The sequence below is a fragment of the Malus sylvestris genome, chromosome 5 (assembly GCF_916048215.2).
Source record: "Malus sylvestris chromosome 5, drMalSylv7.2, whole genome shotgun sequence".
NCBI lineage: Eukaryota > Viridiplantae > Streptophyta > Magnoliopsida > Rosales > Rosaceae > Malus > Malus sylvestris.
The window spans coordinates 20,921,016-20,941,090 of record NC_062264.1 but is presented as its reverse complement, the minus strand read 5'-3'; the positions used below and the strand labels follow the sequence as shown (position 1 = coordinate 20,941,090).

At 41.1% G+C, this 20,075-nt stretch overlaps 1 long non-coding RNA gene across 1 annotated transcript; it reads right to left on the bottom strand.

Moving 5' to 3' along the window:
- Positions 1-226: 226 nt before the first annotated feature.
- Positions 227-2,564, bottom strand: LOC126621173 (uncharacterized). Its single transcript, XR_007622817.1, has 3 exons — positions 1,024-2,564; positions 852-926; positions 227-381 (listed from the first exon to the last, which is right to left on the bottom strand). It is a non-coding gene; the product is annotated as an uncharacterized LOC126621173 (long non-coding RNA).
- Between the last annotated feature and the right edge of the window lie 17,511 nt (positions 2,565-20,075).

Sequence of the window (20,075 nt, the reverse complement as noted above, 5' to 3'; positions counted from 1 at the left end):
AAATGTGTTTGTTGCCATGGATATTTTGTCGGCAAAGTCTTCTATCTCCCGACAAAATTAGTTTCGTCAGGAAGACAATTAATTTATAAAAAAAATAATAAATGCTTTAATGCTTAGCTGCTACATATGCACATCAAAATAGAATACACAAAAATCAAAATACAGTACACAAAAATTGTTAAGAAATAATACTTTATTGATTGATAAGTTTGGAATGTACATCTAGAGTACTTATACAAAAGCATGTCACATAATAAAATTATCCTACTATCATTCCTCAAAATTGGTTGCCATGTAGCATCACAACACATCTTGCATCTTGCCCCTATATACTCAAAACCATCTAGCACTAGCACCTGCACAATCACAACCATCTTGCACCTGCTGCATACTTGAGAGCAAAGAACATGTAACAATATACCCAATAGGGAAGATTAATACCTATATCACATATGACACAACTTCCTAGCCAACAAACACATTGCCAATATACTTAGAAAAGTAATGTCTACAATTAATAATATCTCTGATGTGTATAATTTGAAGATCATTTCAAGTTACTAGTCATCAATTACCCAGATGAATCTTCACTTATTCCACCAAAACCTTATAAATCCTTTCATGCAGCTGTAGCTCATATTGACAATCCTAAATGTGAACCATCCACTCTATTTAAAATTCAAAATGTATATGGCAGCTATTTGTGATGAAGTTAAATAAAGATAAATTTTTTGAATGACTACATGGTGAATAAAGGCTTTTAGCACAAAGTAGTAGTTCTTACAACATGATCCAAACCGACACATACAATTGTGCAATAGCATTTAAGGGTTCAGGGATTTGAAATTAACCTTGACTGGTGAATGCATTCTTTGTCCATGATAACATGCCTTTCCCTCTACTACTACAAGTGAGTATGTCACAAGCTGCCAATTTATGAATTTTTGTTAATGAAGAGAAATAAAACTTGCAAACTTTCAAAGAAACACTTTCAAGTCTAACTAAGTTTGTAAGGAAACTTACATCCTTAGATTCATTCTGCAACTTTAGTATTGACAATTGTATGAAAAATTTACTACTTCATTCTCTTCATAAGCAGTTCCTATAAAACCACCTTTAGTAAATAATGCCTCACCAACAAACCAAAAGGTATCTATGTTGCATAAAGAAATAATTCATATTCGAATAGAATTAAACTAATCAAAGGTTTAAAGGAAGAAAACTAATCACAGAATTTCAGCCACAAACACAGGTTGCAAAAAAAAAAAAATGATTAAAGTATGTATAAGCATGGATACTCAGTCATCTATTAAATCACGAGCAAACAAAAGGTTTGCAATTAGGTACAAACAAACCCATTTCACCAAAATGCCAAAACAATACTAAACCACATTTTTTAAATTGATAATAAAATCACAACCTTACCTTTGTTCACTTTTGAATAGGCATGACATTACAGCCTGCTCAAATTGGTTAAGAATTCAAAAACCAGAAGGGGAGCATTCCTAGTTTTAAATCAAATGGCCAGCCCAAACAAGAACACAAACTACAACAACTTTAAAATAAGAATTAACCATCACAAGGCACTTGTAAATGTAAGAAGCTATTATCAAGTATATGGTTGCCATTACTCACACCACCCCATCAACGCAATTTCATTGCTCTTAACATTTTGGGACCATTTTTCTTGATAATTCAGTTTCAATGTCAAGCTTGGAATTAAAAATAAATAAATAAACAATTTATTATATTGAAATAGTAAAATATACAGAAAATGACAATCTCACAAGTAGTCAAGTACCATGACCGAATTTCAATTGATTAAACAGAGGAATTGAATATTATATTGCAAAGACTCACAATCAATTTTAACTATAAAACTATTACTGCAGAATAATTGAAGTTTCCCAGAAATCGAAGTTAAAAGCAATTTCTAGAACATGGATTAAGCATCATCAATCCCAGGAAACCTAGAAAGAGAAACTACAAAACCTAACTAAGGATCCTCAATCAAATCATTGCCTAAAACCCCTCAAAATTACAGTGGAAAAGCAATCTAAGGAAGGAACCATAAAATTGAGATTAAATAGAGAGCTGAGGGGAAAAATAGAATAGATAGGCTTGAAAACATTACCCCAAATGTTTAAGATAAACAAAATGCAGAGAAACACTTTGTATTGGAGATTTCGAAGCTAGAATAGAAGGGGCCCTTCAACAGAAACGGAGAGTAGATGAAGCCATGACGACGGCGAGAAAAAAAAACAATGTAGACGGAAAGCCAAGAGCGGCGCCTTGTGAGAGAGAGAGAGAGAGAGAGAGAGAGAGAGAGAGAGAGAGAGAGAGAAGAGGGGACGGTTATCCACAAATAATAGGGTTTGTCAAACATTGTATCTAGATTTAAGGGGAAAATTCTTTCGAAGAAAAAATTAAGCGGGGTAATTGAAAAGACAAAACATAAAGGGGCGGGAAGGAATTAATAATTTGCGCCCCTCTCTTGATGACGAACCGGCATGTTTTCGCCGACCTTTAGTTTATTCGTCGGCTTGAATGTTCTCTACCAACAACATTTTGGTAGGCGTAGGTCTAGAAGTTTGGAGCCTACAAATTAAAATATTCGTCGGAGGAAAATTTTTGTGCCGACAAAAATTTGTTTTGTCGGCTTTATATTTGTCGGCAAAATGATATTTATCAAATTTGCATCTCAACACGTGTCACTCAAAATTTCATTCGAAAAATTATTAAGGTTACATAAAAATAAGAAATATGGAGAAGTACTCACTTTAGCGACACGTGTCACTCGTAATCATATCTGAAAAATATTGAGATTATATAAAGATAAGAAATCTTGAGGTTTATTCATTTAGCGACAAATGACACTTAAAATATGTCCAAAGATCTTATTTTAATATGGTAGTTTAATTCAATTAACCAATAAATTAAAGAACAAACTTAAAATAATTTATTATTGAGGGGGCTAAAAAAATAGCCCCCTTCGGTTGGAGATGGGTTTTGTGTCAAAACGGGCTATGTTTTGACCTACGGCCCTTGGCCTGCTCAGTTGGAGATGGTATATAAATATGATCTGACATTGCTCATTAAAAAATAATTTCTTCTAAGGCTATAATTTGGATGGGGGCTAAACGCGACCCTTTCAGTTGGAGATGACCTAAAAATATAACTTAATTAGACATAAATTTATACATGATGTTGGTTACTGAACTATGTGTATGCTAATTAGGCTTGGCAATTCCTGACACGACTCGATAATCCGACACGACACGACACGAAATTAACAGGTGTTCAGGTTGACACGATAACAAATCGGGTCGTTATCGGGTAACCCGATAAGCACCTACTATGATAATGGGTTGGTTCGGGTATACACGTGGGTAACACGATACACGATAAGCGGAATATTAATTTAATAATTTTATAACCCTAAAAAATACTATAATTATATATATATATATATATATATTAAATTAACTATAATAATTATAATAAATATATATACTATAATAATTATACCCCTAAAATATTAACTATAATAATTATATATATATATATATATATATAATTTTAAATTAAATTTTATACCCCTAAAAACTATAATAATTATACGTACATAAGAAATAGATTTAAATCTACTTAATATATATATATATATACACACACACCATTGAACTTGATGGGATACGAATTATAGGAAACTAATTTCAACGATTCAACGGTCATCCTTGTTTGTATATGCTTCGAGATTGCATCATTAAAAAATCACAAAAAACAAACATTCAAAGATCAAGTAACCGAACAAAACTTTTCAACGGTTATAAAACGAAAAATCACGATTTAACTGTTATTTTAACTCCGATTTTTATGATTTTTTACAGCTACACTCCTTGACCCTATATGAATACAATGAATGAATTCGATCTTCAATTTAAAATATTTATACTGGTGGATATCTTATGTTATACTTAATGAAAGTATGAATAAACTCTTAAGTGTTAGTGAATCTATTGTTTTGATGGGATACGCATTATACGAAACTAGTTTCAACGATCCAACCATCAAATATGTTTGTAAATACTTCGAGATCGTATACGCCAAAAATTGCAAAAAACAAACATTCATATATTAAATAACTGAATAAAACTTTTTGACGGTTATAAAACGAAAAATCACGATTTAACGATTATTTTAACTCCGATTTTGATGATTTTTTACAGCTACACTCCTTGACCCTAAATGAATAAAATGAATGAATTCAATCTTCAATTTAAAATATTTAAACTAGTGAATCTTATGTTACACTTAATCTATATATATAAAGTGAGCACCCTAAAATGGTGAAACATTCAAAATACCATAAATTGCCCTTTAAGAATTTCATAAATTACAATTGAACCAAAAGAAGCTAAAGTATTTAACCATACTTTTATTTTGAATGAATTTAATATTTAAAATTATAGAAAAATAAACAAAAACAAAACCTCCCACATTAGTGGGTGGTTTCATGTCTTTAATTCATTTCTTTTTTTTTTAAAATAATTTTTAAAAAATATGTAAATTAATTATTTAAATAAAAAATATAAAAAGGTCAATTGCCACACGCGTATGCATGTGGCAAGAGGCTAGTGAAAGTATGAATAAACTCTTAAATGTTAGTAAATCTATTTTTTTTATGGGATGCGCATTCTACAAAACTAGTTTCAACGATCCAACCACTTCGAGATTGCATACGCCAAAAATTGCAAAAAACAAACATTCAAAGATCAAGTAACGAGACAAAACCTTTCAACGGTTATAAAAAGAAAAATCACGATTTAACGGTTATTTTAACTCCGATTTTGATGATTCTTTACAGCTACACTCCTTGACCCTTTATGAATACAATGAATGAATTCGATATTCAATTTAAAATATTTACACTAGTGGATACCACAAAATCTTACGTTATACTTAATGAAAGTATGAATAAACTCTTTAAGTGTTAGTGAATCTATTGTTTTCATGTGATACGCATTCTACAAAACTAGTTTCAACGATCAAACCGTCAAACATGTTTGTATATACTTCGAGATCGCATAAGCCAAAAATTGCAAAAAACAAACATTCAAAGATCAAGTAACGAGACAAAACTTTTTGATGGTTATAAAAAGAAAAATCACAATTTAACGGTTACTTTAACTCCGATTTTGATGATTCTTTACATCTACACTCCTTGATCCTATATGAATTCGATCTTCAATTTAAAATATTTACACTAGTGGATACCTGTTGACCCTAAAAACTACCAAGCCTATGTGGCGCGCAGGCCGAGTAATCTATGAGCTAACTATGTCCTTCGGTTGAATGCGGGGCGTGCCAACTCGTCAGCCGAGGAGTAAAATTTGTTGATGTTGCGTTGGGTGCGCGGCTGACTTCTGCGTCTTGCGATTGCGACCGAGGAAGGAACACGTCTCGGCATCTTGGGTTCTTGAACCTGAAGACAAGGCTACTATTCTTACAAAGTTCACGAATCGTCATCGTTGGATTCGATCACAGTGATGTACTCGTCAGAGTAAACTCACGCCGAATCGACACCAAAGTGTAAGGGCATAAATACTCAAAGCAGATATGAGTCTTAATAGTAAACGTGGTTCGACCGTCTGAATGCCGAACTCTACATCCTACTTGAGAATATCCAATCATAAAATAACTCGGCGTGCAATGTGCCGAGCTCAGTAAGCTGTAACAGCTCACTTCGCTGAGAAGGCTAATAAGATGACCTCAATTAATAAGGATTCAGAAACTCTTCTCGACTAAGACTTGGATAGGTAACCAGCTGTCCTCGCCGCAGTGTTGTTGATGCCAACGGAAGATGTTGCGAGATCGACAGATTCTACGGCGACAGAGCTATCTATGCCGACTGAAGATATCACCGGTTGCTTTCACAGTGCTGTTGATGCCAACGGAAGATGTGTCAGCGAAAAGAGAAAATAAAAAATCTCAAAGTTGTTGAGAGAGTTTGCGCAGCGTAATTATGTGTTGAATTGGAGGGGGCTTCTCACACCGCACAGCGCCTTGTATTTATAGTAGTAATGTACCTTCTAGGTCGAGTTAACGACCTACTCGGATTAGGATTTCTTCTTCTAATCAAACATCCCCTCGAGTACTCATACTCCCATCAGGATTTTGAACCTATCCTTTCATCGAGCCGGATTCATTTCCGGGTTATTAATCTCACCGTGACTCCTTATTGCGCCAGGATTCGACTCATCTTGCAGTATGGCTTAACCGATCTAGGTTTGAAAGCCCACGAACTAAAATGCTCCATGGTAACCTTGTCGTAAGGCCTCCTGAGCTGAGAATGACTCTACACTCGGCCCAAACTAATATTTTGGGCCCAAACATTGCCCCCTCGCTTCTGAGGTCTTTGGCCCAAATCCTTTGGTCGAGTTCTGAACTTGAAGAAGCCAAACTAATACTCAAAATCCAAATACTCTATTTCTGAGGTGCATTTATTGAGCACGATTGCACGATCTTGATCCTGCTGACCAATACACCACGTGGCATTTTTTCACACGGTTCATCCCTAATGATGACGTTTAAAGCGTGCGGCTCCCTGAACCGTCATACCATCATGACCTTGCTGCTGAGCACAAACATGTCACCTTGATCCACGAACTATTCACCATCGTGCAAATGCCAAAACGTCTTTCACCATAAATCTCGCCGCCACACGCAATCGTGCGCCCCCTAAAACACGAAACCCTCGGTCTTTTCAACTGAATTCATTGAATGTTCATAATGATTAGCGAATTCTTTAGTTGATTTTACCCTTCCTTTTAAATTTCGAACGATTGCCCTTCCTTCCACAATTCTATAAATACCGAAATTCTCTCATTTGCACTTTACGCTTTCGAACTCTCTGGAATTTCTTGCCCTTATTCTCCAGTGAATCCCTTTCTTCCAAATCTTCAAACCCCCAAACCCAGAAAATTACTCTCGTGTCGCATCTTTAACCCACATACAATGGCCTCTTTCATCTCCAAGCTTTCCAAGGAATGTGACCGATGCCAGAAAATTATTGATCGAAGTTCGATCAAAACCATCCGTTTTGAAAGTGACATGAGCACTCCTCATCAAATCTTGGGTCCTCTCTTCAAAGCGGCAGTACCACCAACCATCATCAGACTTCTCAAGGAGCACTGCCTATCACCCTTGCTACAAGGGTTTGAATGGTTGAAGTGGGACCTGGCAAGGCCTCAAAGTTCATGGCATTCGACCACTACAGCCTGGGCAGCTTGGGTTGTACAAATGGAAAAACTCTTTGGTGAGCAATGGAAAGCCTTAGGCATCTACGACGCCATTCACCTTTCATCCATGGAAATCATTCTGGACAAGGAGCTTCTCTTAGCAGCCCTATGCTTCTGGTGCTCGGCTACCAACACTATGGTCCTCCCTCTCGACCCCATTGGTCCCACCATCCTTGACATTACTTCCATCTTGGGGACTTCTCCAACTAGGATCCCGATCGATGCCACCCTCTCTGGGTACCCATCGAACCTTGACCTGAAGGCACTTTTCGACAAACGGGCCCTTGAGACACTGAGCGGTGAAGGCCAAGCACCTTCGAAAGAAGACGTTCACAAACTTCACAATAACTTCTTCAATTGTAACACCCTCTATCTCAATTTTACCGGCCAAGGAGAAGAAGCTTTGTGAGAAGGGGAACACGAGGCTTTCTTCTTCTATTGGTACAACAAATTTATCTGTTGTACAAAATCCAATAAATGTCTGGTCGAGAACATGCCAGTAGCTGAAGCCCTAGCTAGCGGTCATACCCTGGCACTCAGCCCGGCCATTCTCGCCCATCTCCTACGCTGCTTGGCTGAAACGACCCTAGATAAGATTGACCCGTACCAGAATGGTCCTCTCTGGGTCTTCCAACTCTGGTTGCAGGTCTACTTCGCCCCTCTTCGGCCAACGCTCGCTGATTTCTCGCCTACGAAAACGCTCGGCCCTCAGCTGGCTTCTCGGCCAACACCCCCCCACTAAGCTGAAGAGGTGTTCAGATATTTTTTCGCTTTTGACGATCTTTCTAATGACGAGTTCTTGATTTGTTGTCATCGAGAATACCCTTTGTCAATCAGGCTTTCTACATCCGTGTGGGGTGCGGATGAAGATGCTGACCTTCGTCAATCTTGGGGGGTTTTTCGTGCTTGCCCGCGACCTGCCTCTTGGCTGTGAGGGTCGCCGAGCGGGTTGGGAGATGTATTATCCTAACTTCCTCGCTCGGCAGCTTGGCTACCTCCAAGGTTGCCCGGTCTCCATTATTTCCTTACAGTCTATCCTAAGCTGCGGACGTGAACCTGGTTCTTCAAAGAAGGAATGCGATGACGCCAAAAAGGAGTTCCAGGAGCGATGCCAAAAATTCCGTCTTCGATCGGCCACTCCAGAATCTCTTAGCACCGATACCTTCGACGATTGGTGGGAAGAATACACTCATAGCTTCTTCAGCGCACCAGTTGAAGATGTCATTAACAAGATCTTCGGCGATCGTCCTCACAAGGCTCCTGCTCCCCAACCTAAAGAGGCTACCCATGGTATATAGCTTCCTTTACATATTTAGATATATATATATATATATATATATATATATATATATATATATATATCCTTATTGCTATTGACTTGGCTTTCAATTCTCAGGCAGTCGAGCGTCGAAGAAGGTAAAAGCGGTGGCTGCAATTACAGCCAAGAAAAAGGCAATCCTCTCTTCCAAGCTGAGCAAATAACCCTGACAGGAGACTGAGAAGGCCGCCGCAGTCTCTCGTCCTACAAAACGCGTCAAGAAATTGGCAAACAAAGGGCAACGAGAAATTCACGTCATCTCTAGCCAAACGTCGAGAACAGCCACTCCCAATGTTTCTCCTTCCACCCCGGCTGTATGCATCCCGACGGTTGTGCAGCCGGCTCCGACAAGTCAGGCGCCAAAAGCTCGTCCTGACCCTCCAATCGTGACTGGGCCAAAAACTGCTCCATTGGTCGAACCGTCTGTAGTTTCGGGGTCGTCCACTGCACCTATTATGGAAGAGGTGGTCCCCCTGGCCGAGAGAACTCCCCTTAAAAATCCAAAACACGCGGCAGTCGTTCTAGAAAAGAACGACGCAAGCGACGAGATTCCTCTGGCGGGTCGCCTTCAACTACGCCATCAAATTCCCCCTGCGTCCGAGGCGTCTATCTAAGTCGGCCATTCTGCGGCCAACCGTGGCAAACGACCTGTCGTAGAGCCAGAAAAGAGCAATGGGAGCGACGAGATTTCGCTGGCAGGTCGCTTTCAACCCCGCAATCAACCTCCCTCTGCGTCCGAGGCAGCTGTCCAAGTCGGCCCTTCTGTAGCCGACAGTGGCAAACGTCTTACCGTAGAGCCAGAAGCGACGGCGGAAATGCCCGTTCACCCGCAGGACCAAGGCTTCAACATTCCTCCCCAAAAAGCCTCTTCGGCCTTCGTAGGTACCCCTCCTGCTTCTCTTTTGGTTACTTTTCTACCTTAGAATTCTAAACCAAGAAGATACCTAATGTCAGGTGCCTACACATTCTTTTCATCGAAAATTCTATGCGCCGAAATGTGTTATCTATATTTCTTGGCTGCCTCCATGGCCATCGAACGTAGATAACCTTCATTGGCCGCATGAATTGATGAGCAGTCTAAGGCACTGGGCTCGGCCATTAAGTTCTTTAGGTTCGAGCAATGAACCTGAAGACATGGCCGAAATCTCCTCTCGGCAGGTTTAAAACAAAACCTTCTTGTTATGTTCTTTTGTGATATTTTTGAGCTTAAGCTAATTTTTCAAGCACTACTGGAGCGGCTGGCCCTTCGGCCACTACAACTGACCCCGTCGATTCAACTGCTCTGGTTCGGTTGCAAGAAGTTTTATCTCTCTCTGCGTCGCAAGTCCTTGAACGTAAATGCCTCAATTTATTGGGTGCCTGCCTAAATGACCTCGACGTAAATGGTCAAATGAGCGCCGAAGCCATCGTTCAGGCGTCGTCCGCCTTAGAGCGAGTTCGGGAGACTTTTAGTGTCCTTGAGAACGCTCTTCGGGCTAAACAAGATCTGAAAGCTGCTATGGCCGTCCAAGACACTCTTCGTCTGAAGATTGATGCTTTAAAGGTGAAAGGGGAAGCCTTAGCTGACCTTGACCGTCAAATAGCCGAATTGGCAAAACGAAGGTCGGCTATTGCTTCTGAGCTTGCGAAAGACTTCGAGTCGGGCATCAAAGATTGTCTAACCAAGTATACGATGAGCGCGAAATGAATCGAGCAGTTGAAGATGGACAAGAAGAACCGGCAGGCCGAGGTCATAATGGGCGAGGTGCGGTGGCTGGAGCTTAAAACCCTTCTCGGCACTCTGCTTCCTTATTCGTCCTAAATTTATTTAAATGTAAACTGATCGACCAACTCAATTTATGTATTCTTTTATCGACCTTAATGAATGAATTTCTATTCCCGCATTTCCCATGTGACCGGATAGTACTTCTTTAAAAACTTCCCATTGATTGGCAATTTGTGAACTAAACCGGTCCGGTCTCTAAGATGATATGCGCCTTTGCCAATAACCTTATGTATGACGAATGGCCCTTTCTAATTTGGCGACCATTTGCCGAACCTGGGGTCTTTAATTCCTACAGGCAACACCGTTTGCCAAACTAGTTCTCATTCGCCAAATGTTTTCTGTCAGACCTTTTGATTGTAGGCTCGCTCGGCAATCTATTTTTATGACACCAGCAAGTTATAAGCATCAAGTCACGCTTCTTCTAAGTCTTCTAACTCCTGTCTCATGGACTGATTATATTCGACGCTGAACAGACTACTTTGTTCAATTATTCGTAACGAATTTATGCTTAACTCGACTGGTAACATTGCATCGTGTCCGTAGGTTAGTGCATACGGGGTTGTCCCAGTCGCCGATCAGAGCGATGTTCGATATGCCCATAAAGCCTCATTCAACTTTAAATGCCACATGCCAATCTTTTCTTTTATTATTTTCTCGAGAATGCTGATCAACACTTTGTTACTTGCCTCGGCCTGCCCATTTGCTTGTGGATAATATGGTGTAGATTGATGAGCTCTGCAAACCCCTTCATAGACTTCTGTGATTGCTTGAACACCCTCTTAGGGGCCGAGGCATAGTAGTAATAGACCATCATCACTCTTTCGATATAACTCGTTTTGATACTTGACATAGTTTGTGGCGTGAACTCTTGTCTTGCGACTGTGTTTACCATTGGGATTGTCAAGATACTGCATAATGGGCTTTCTCCAATCATTTGGTATTGCCTTGACGGCGCAAACATCTATAAGGTCTTGTCGGTCTAACAACGAAGGTAAGGACATGACTCTTGTGCGTATCACGTTGTCGCGTCGGAGGACTTGCTGGTTAACCAAAGCCGGGTATAGCTGTCGTAACACGGGTATTTCTTGGCCTAGCTTGCCCTCCAGGAGTTGTGCACCGGAGGCGATTTGAGCGAATTCATCTGCGTTGGTATTATGGATCCGGGAAATATGTTCAAATGTAATACCATCGAAGAATTCGGCCAAATAGCTGGCGACCATGTGGTAGGGTGCTAGGGTATAACTCATGCATTGAAAAGAACCATTAAGTTGGTTAATCAAAAGTTCGGAGTCACCAAGGATGAGGGCGTGGGTTGCCCGCAAGTCATGAAGGATGCCAATGCCGATGATAAGGGCTTCGTATTCAGCTTGATTATTTGTGCAATGAAAATCCAGCTTGAGCGAAAAATACTAACGATCGTGGTTTGGGGATTGAATGACAATTCCAACGCCAGCCGAGGATGAAGTACGTGAACCGTCGAAGTACATCGTCCAGTAGTTATCGCGCGTTTCAACCATGCCGATTTTGACATCGGTGCCCCCAAAACCATATAGGGAAGGGTGTTGAGCAAGGAAATCAGCCAGTGCCTGCCCTTTGACAGCTTTCTAGGGTGTGTATTGCAAGTTAAACTCGGACAACGCCATTGTCCATTTCCCAATTCGGCCTTTTACGATTGGTTGGGTAAGCATGTAGCGGATGACGTCGGTCTGGGCAATGACTTGGGTGACCGATGGGAGCATGTAATGCCGGAGCTTGGAGGCGGTGAAAAATACGGCTAGACAGAGCTTCTTGACGGTAGAATAATTGATTTTCGGTTGATTGATATTTCGACTTAGGTAAAAAATAGCTTGTTCTCGTCCGGCGTCATTGTCTTGCGCGAGTAGGCAGCCAATGGACTTTTCGGCCGTCGAGATATATAGCTTGAGAGGCTTACCGCGCCGAGGTGGGACAAGGACAGGTGGTGTTGTGAGGGAGACTTTGATTTGCGTAAACGCCGCCTGATGCTCGTTTTTCCACTCAAATTTATCTGAGTCTTTGAGTTTCAAAAGTGTAGATAACGCTTTCATTTTCCCCGCCGAGTTAGCTATAAATCGGCAGAGAAAATTTATCTTACCGAGTAAGGACTGTAATTGTTTCTTCGTCGTGGGGGGTGGGGCATTGATGATTGCATGTGCTTTATTTTCATCCACTTCAATCCCACGGTGGTGCACGAGGAAACCGAGAAAATTACCGGTTGACACACCAAAGGCACATTTGGCAGGATTCATTTTAAGGTTGTGTTCAGCATGCAGAGGAAAGCCTATTGGAGATCATCCAGATGTGTCTGCTGGCGTTTAGATTTGATTACAACCTCGTCGATGTAGACTTTGACGATGGTTCCAATTAAATCATGGAATATGGTGTTCATTGCTCGTTGGTATGTGGCACCGGCGTTCTTGAGGTCGAATGGCATGACAACCCATTCGTATGTACCAAGTGCCCCCGGGTAGCGAAAAGTGGTTTTGTGCATATCGGCTTCGGCAATGAAAATTTGGTTGTACCCAGTATGTCCATCCATAAAAGATAAGATTGCATGATTCGCCACAACGTCGATTAACAAATCCGAAATCGGCATCGTATACTCATCTTTGGGCGTTTCCAGATTCAAATTTCTGAAGTCGATGCAAATGCGCAATGCACCACTTTTCTTTAAAACAGGAACGATATTGGCCAACCGTTCAACATATTGAGCTGTCCGAATGAACCCTACTTTCAAGAGATGAACCAGTTCATCCTTAATGTCGAGTTGCACTTTGGTCGAGAATTGTCGAGGTGGTTGACGGAAGGGTTTACACCCCGATTTAATATGTAACTCATGCTCGACGAGAGTGTGATATAAGCCAGGCATCTCGTGGTAGCTCCAAGCAAAACAATGTTTGAACTCCTCAAGCAGGGCACGAAGTTCGGCTTTCATAGGTTGGGGAAGCAAAACACTAATAAGTAAAGGCCATGGGTCATCGGCCATCCCAACATTAATTTCTTCCAATGGGTCATTGACTTAGGGTCGATTGTCTTCGAGCTCGACCGGGGCAGCTTGAACTTTGTCAAGAGATAAGACAGGACCATTATCTCTTTCGGCGAGGAACTCTACGAGGTTAACGCCTGAATTTGGTTGCTTACTTATAGTATACCAATGAGCCAGCAGTCGTTCCATAGTAGATGAAACCACAGCCCAACGTTTTTCCCGATCAGTGTCAAACATCGGGGTGGGGGATGAAGTTAGCTAACCCAAGTCTCGCCGAATCCTGGTGGACAGTTTAGGTGCCAACCTCCATAGCTTTCTGAACAGAAATCTGAGTCGGCCGTCCTTCATCATTGAAACCTTGTAGGGTGATGTAGCTGACGTGGTCATCATAATACCGTGCTTGGATCATGTTAGCTTCGAAGAGGTGACTATTGGCCCGGTGAACAATGACCGATTTGCCGTCCTAAAAGATGAGCACTTGATATAATGATGAAGGAATACAGCTGGTTTGATGAATCCAATCTCGACCGAGCAGTGCATTATACTCGGTCTTGGAGTCGACGATGAAAAAGGCGGTCATGTGATTACGGCCGGTAATGTTTATCGCTAAAGGAAGCACCCATTTGGTTTGGGATTTGTCTCTGATGAAACTACTCATTGTGATCCCAGAGGGAATAAGTTCATCATTGGAGCGACGTAATGCCTTCATGACGTTTACAGGTATTGATAGTGGCTCCACAGTCAACAAAAACTTTGGAGACTGGATACCCTTTGATAGTGGCTTCAAATGATGAAGTTTGGCCGATGATGAGCGAGGAAACAATTCGGCCAAAGCTGCCTTGAGGTTGTCATCTTTTGTTATCGACTCGACTTTAGCAACAGTTACAAAATCAATGTGACCGGCTTCCTCGGCAACTACGTCGCCATCGAGGAAATTCGGTTGAGATGTGCTCGACTGAAAATCAGCGGGCAAAACATGGACCATACTGATTTCCATGGTATCTAGGACCGACGGGCCCATCGGGTTACGATCATCCTCTTCAGCCTCTTCTCTTTCCTGGTTACCGACTGCGACATCTGCTTCCATCAGAGTTGTACTAAGAGACTCTTCTATTTTTTCTTCAATGGTTTGTTCCTGCGGTGTCTCTGCGGAAGCCTGTTTGTTCCTGCGGTGCGTCTAAAATCGAAATTGTGCCTGGGATTGGTGCCAGGATACGAGCTTGCTCTTGGTACATTATACGGGCATCCCTAGTGTCGTGATAGGCATCCAACCGTACGACTCGTGTTATTTCATCGACCGTAAGGCTGAAGAAAGAAACGGTCGAAAAGACTTCGAAGTGGTATCGTAAATACTGAAGGTCCTCCATTGAGAAAGGAAGGTCGGCTACATCGATATCAGTGTATGGGTCAACTTCAAAGCCAAGGACTTGAGCTTCTCGTATGTGCTGGAACCTAGCTTTTAATCCTGGGTCTGAGGTCTTCTGAATAATTCGCTCGACATCTGGGCAAGTTAGGAAGAGATCGATTGTATCTTGACATGTTTTCGGCAAACCATATAGATCGTTGGCCGAATGTTTTTTATGAAACTCTCGCATATATTCCAAGGCCTCCCCGAGGAATGGAGGATGTAAATTTCGTCAAATTTTGATCAAATGTTCTTGTGTGGTTGGCGGGGACAGTTTGCTTTCAGATTCTTGCCTTAAATGCTCAAAGCGTGCCTTCATTTCCCAAGGACGAAGAAGAAGTTTGATTCGTTTATCAGCCTCCTCAAATGTGGTTTCGACATCTCGATTGACCAGCTGTTTCCCTTGAACCAACTCTGTCATAATAGTTGGAGATGGTCGTTCATCATCATTGGCAACTGTTTCCTTCGGCCGCCATTTAGGGACCGAAGTTTCTTGGGCTGCCCATCGGTGGGCCATGCAGTCTATTCTTTGGTGCCGACGTTTCTGGGATTTGGACTGTGCAGTGTAGACACCTTTCGAATAGTGATATGTATACCAACGCTGGTCTCGAGGTTCGAGAGGTTTGAAATTTTTTTGGCTCTGTGATGATTCTGAGGTGCTAGAATTGCGTATGTAATAATCTTCATCATAAAACGGAGCACCGAAATCGAGGCACCGTCTGACTGAAGGTTTCTCTTCAACTTGCACTTTAGGGCCGAGCCTATCAAAAACCCCTTGATGTTGACCTGCGTCGAGCACTTTTTGCTGTATTGCGGTTGTAGGTTGTTCCATTATAGCCGGAGATGACTCTTCCTTCGGCTCAGCGTTGACATTTGCTTTACACTTTCTGCATAAAACAGCTGACCCACCTTCTTCATCAATGCTGTAATCTGTCATGGGTTTCACAATAGCGGGTCCCGTGAGAGCTGTAGGTGTTTTGTTTGAAAGAAAATCAGCATTGAAACGTGGCCGAGAATTCTAATTCAGAAAGCGTTGCGTTGTAACGATCTCTGCCTTCCCTTTTCCTTTGTCCCTAGGTAGGCGAGCATCTACCATATTTACTGTTGACGTGGGAAATGGGTAAGTATCAACGCTCATCTTCTTTTCCAGAAATCTGAGTTTGCCGTTATCAATCCTGCTTTGGACGTTGTCTCAAAACACGACGCAGTTATTTGTCGTATGTTTGCTTGAATTATGGTATTTGCAATATATCTTTCCTTTAAGCTCTTCGGCCTTGGGAATGTTATGCCCGGGCCGAAGTTTGATGATCTTCGCTGATAACAATTGATCAAAAATTACGTCCGTCTTTGTAATATCAAAAGTATAAACTTTTGACGTTTTCGTTATTTCTTCAGTGGCCGAGCGGGTTTTGACATCTTTAGAGTCAATTTGAGTCAGCGCCTTGCAAACGTATGGCTTATCTATTATTATCTCAGCTGCGTCCACGCTGACACATTGAGACTCCTCACCCTCGGTTGATGCGTAATGATAGGAGCATTTTTATGCAACTTAATTGGCTTGTTCTCGTGCGTTTACGTTGTGTTTCCTTAGTTATTTTAGTGTTTAAAGCCATTTTCATTTGTTTGTAGGCCTTAATAACAACCTTGGCAAGAATAATGCATTTTGGTGCATGTTGGATCAATATTGGGCTCAAATGGATTGCATGCATGAGGATGGACGTTTTGGGCTTTTGTGTGTGCAAGTGTGTGTGTGAAATTGCAAGGATAAACAATGACAACTTATACACATGCAAACTCAAGGCAAAAGAAGGAAGAAGCCCACATGCAATTTGGAAGGGACACGCACGGCAATAGGAAGGATTTGTGTGTGTTTGGTGCTTGAAATGATGATGCATGTGTGTGTAAATGTAAAGGGAAAAACATGGCAGAAAATGTGTGTTTTGTGCTTGAAATGATGAAGCATGTGTGTGTAAATGTAAAGAGGAAACATGCCAACACACACCCATACAAGCTCACATGCAAAGGAAATGGAGTGGTCCTCTCTCAAGCCTATAAATACCACCTCCCATATTCATCAAATTCATAATAGATTTTCTCTCCAAATTTAGCCAAAAACCACCCCTAGCCACACCACCCATCAATCCTAAACCTTTCCATACCATTCCCATCCTTTCTACACAATAAAAACCACCCAAAACCGTCCAAAACCTCTAGTGCCGCTGCTTGCAAGGAAGGAAAGAGAAGGAACATCTTGTGCCGTGCCTATGCCCAAACCTTGGGAGTGTTGGAGCGTTTCTAGGTGTTTTCTATCTTTGTTTTTAATGTCTAAATTTATGCATCTTTGCTTTGTAAGTATGAGGAACTAAACCCCTCTTAGTTAGGGGGTGATTCGAAACTATGTTCATGCTTGCAATATGATTTGATTACATCCAGTTGTGATTCATAAGTTATGAATTCAATTTACTTATCCGTTCGTATAAAAACTGATTTGTGTATGTTGGTTGAGAGTGCACGCTTAATTTTCATGCATGAATTTGACGCTAGAATATAAGGGAGTTTCACCTAATCGTTATGAACTTATATTCACAAGTAGTGAAGGTTGCTAGTCACAATCACGTTAAGTAAATTCTTGGCATAAGTTTCATGCAAATCATAGTAACGAGTGCCTCGTCAATGCTTATGTTTTTCATAGAACTTAATGATTCTTGCTTGTATCTCTATTATGCAATTCATGTAGGGAACTTGTAGGGAATGTTTTGGGTTGTCGTATGCAATCATCCAACCTAATAACTTGTGGAAAAACTGAGGGTTAATTAGTGCAATTCACGGTTAATTTGGGGCGTTGAGTATTCATAGTTTATCGAAAAGCAACTGGAAATCGTTTTGTATGCAAGTGTGACATGTGTGGAGAAGAACCTCCTAGCTAGCCTTCCATCCATAAGTTAAATTCAAATTCATTTACAATCTGTTTTGATTCACCCAAATTTGTCTAAGAATCTGTTTACTTTGTTCTTGTCTTAATTTAATTATTTTCGTCCAAAATCAACCCCATCTTATTTCTTTGAGTCATATTAATTAGAATTTGTCTTAGATTATGTTTTTAAGTGTTTTGAGTGCTGTTTGAGTCTTCTTGTTTATCTTAGTATTTTAAAATATAGTTTTGCATTCTTTGAATCTAGTTTAGTGTTTTAAACTTTGTTTTTACGTTTTCAAGTCAGTTTCCAAGTGATTTAGCAATCCCTCCTAATCCCCGGTCTAGAACGATCCCTACTTACATACTTTACTACATTTGATAAAAAGAGGGTTTAATTTGTGTGTTTAGTTATTTTACGCATCAAATTTTGGCGCCGTTGCCGGGGATTAGCAACTTTGCTAATCTCTTGGATTGTTTTCTTTCGAATTATTGTATTTTGTTTAAGTTTCTGTTTAAGTTGCTGATTTGTTTTGTTTTCTTTGTTTTTAGGTACTAGTTTATGACCCGTTGCTCACAACCTGTTCGTGAGCATATCTCCGACTTTGACGGTGATTTTGAGAGGACTTTGAGAAGGAAAAAGAAATTGCAAGAGTCTAATCCTCCTAGTCCCGAGCCTGAATTAGAAGAGCAAGAAGTTGAGGTTGAAGAGAAGCCCACGGCACAAGTGGGTGGAGAAGAGCAAGGTATAGCCATGGACAACCGTACGCTCAAGGAGCTTGCCGCCTCGGGTTTGGATAATGCCGCACCATTGTGTATCCAATATCCCATGGCTGCTCAAGGTAAAACCGAAGAGTTCGAGTTAAAGTCAAGTTTGCTCCACCACATTCCAAAGTTCCATGGGCTGTCCATGGAGGATCAGAACAAACATTTGAAAGAATTTGAAGTGGTGTGCTCAAGTATGACTCCGGTTACCGTTGACGGAAGTATTTTAAAGATGAAGGCTTTTCCATTCTCTTTAATGGACAAAGCCAAGGATTGGTTATACGAGTTGGCTCCCGGTACAGTTACATCTTGGGAAAGTATGAAGAGGGCGTTTCTGGAGAAGTTTTTCCCAACTTCTCGCATCATTCTTCTTCGTAAAAAAATAAGTGGAATTCAACAAGATGAAGGTGAGTCTTTTCCTACATATTATGAACGATTTAAATCACTTGTTGCTTCTTGTCCACAGCATCAGATGAAGGAGGAATTGCTTTTGCAATACTTCTACGAAGGGCTCCTACCACTAGAACGTCAAATGCTCGATGCCTCGGCGGGTGGAGCATTGGTAGACAAAACGCCCATAGCTGCAAAAATCTTGATTGCTAATCGAGCATTGAACGCTCAACAATACGAGGGTGTAGGCCAAAGAGGACCCCCACGGCAACAAGTGCATGAGGTAAGTTCCACATCCAATATTCAATCTCAGTTAGCTAATCTTACTTCTATTATTTCACAGATGGCCGAGGGAATGAAGATTCAAGGACCCATGGTGTGTGGCGTATGTTCTATCCAAGGACATGCTTCCGAAAAGTGTCCTCAACTCATCGAGAATGATGGATGGGAGAGTGCTAATGCCATTGGGTTTCAAAGCCAAAATCAGCCAAGACATGATCCATACTCCAACAAGTATAATCTGGGGTGGAGAGACCATCCAAACTTCAAATGGAGAGAGCCACAACAAGCCCAACCACAAGGAAGCTTTAGGTAACAACCCCCGGGCTTCTACAACAAACCATACGCACCCCCTCAAGTCCAACCACAATCTGCCCCAAATAATTCAGGTAATGCTTTGGATAATGATACACTTGTTAAGTTACTAACCACTTAAATCAAAACAAAAGAGTTGACCAACTAGAGAAACAAATGGGGCAGATTGCCGAGGTTGTTGGGCAGATTAGAGACCAAGGAAGGCTTCCTAGTTCTACCATTCCAAACCCGAAGGGAGGCTTTGAAAGTGCAAAGGCCATACTCTTGAGAAGTGGAAAAGAGATTGGGGCAGGTTCTTCATAAAAAACAGGTCACAAAGAGGATGAAAAACTTCAATTTGAAGAGGAGGAAGCAAGCCAAGTCACGGCAAAGGTGGGAGCACCTTTGCCGCAAGTTTCTAATGTCCCCAATCTGTCCAAATCGGCCAATAAAGGTAAGAATGTGTCAAATTCGGTTCCTACTAATGTTTTTCCTTCGAATGCTCCTTTTCCTAGTAGGTTTATGCAAACAAAGAAGGAGGAAGCTGAAAAGGACATCCTTGAGACATTTAGGAAAGTTCAAGTAAACATACCTTTGTTGGATGCAATCAAGCAAGTCCCGAGGTACGCCAAGTTTTTGAAGG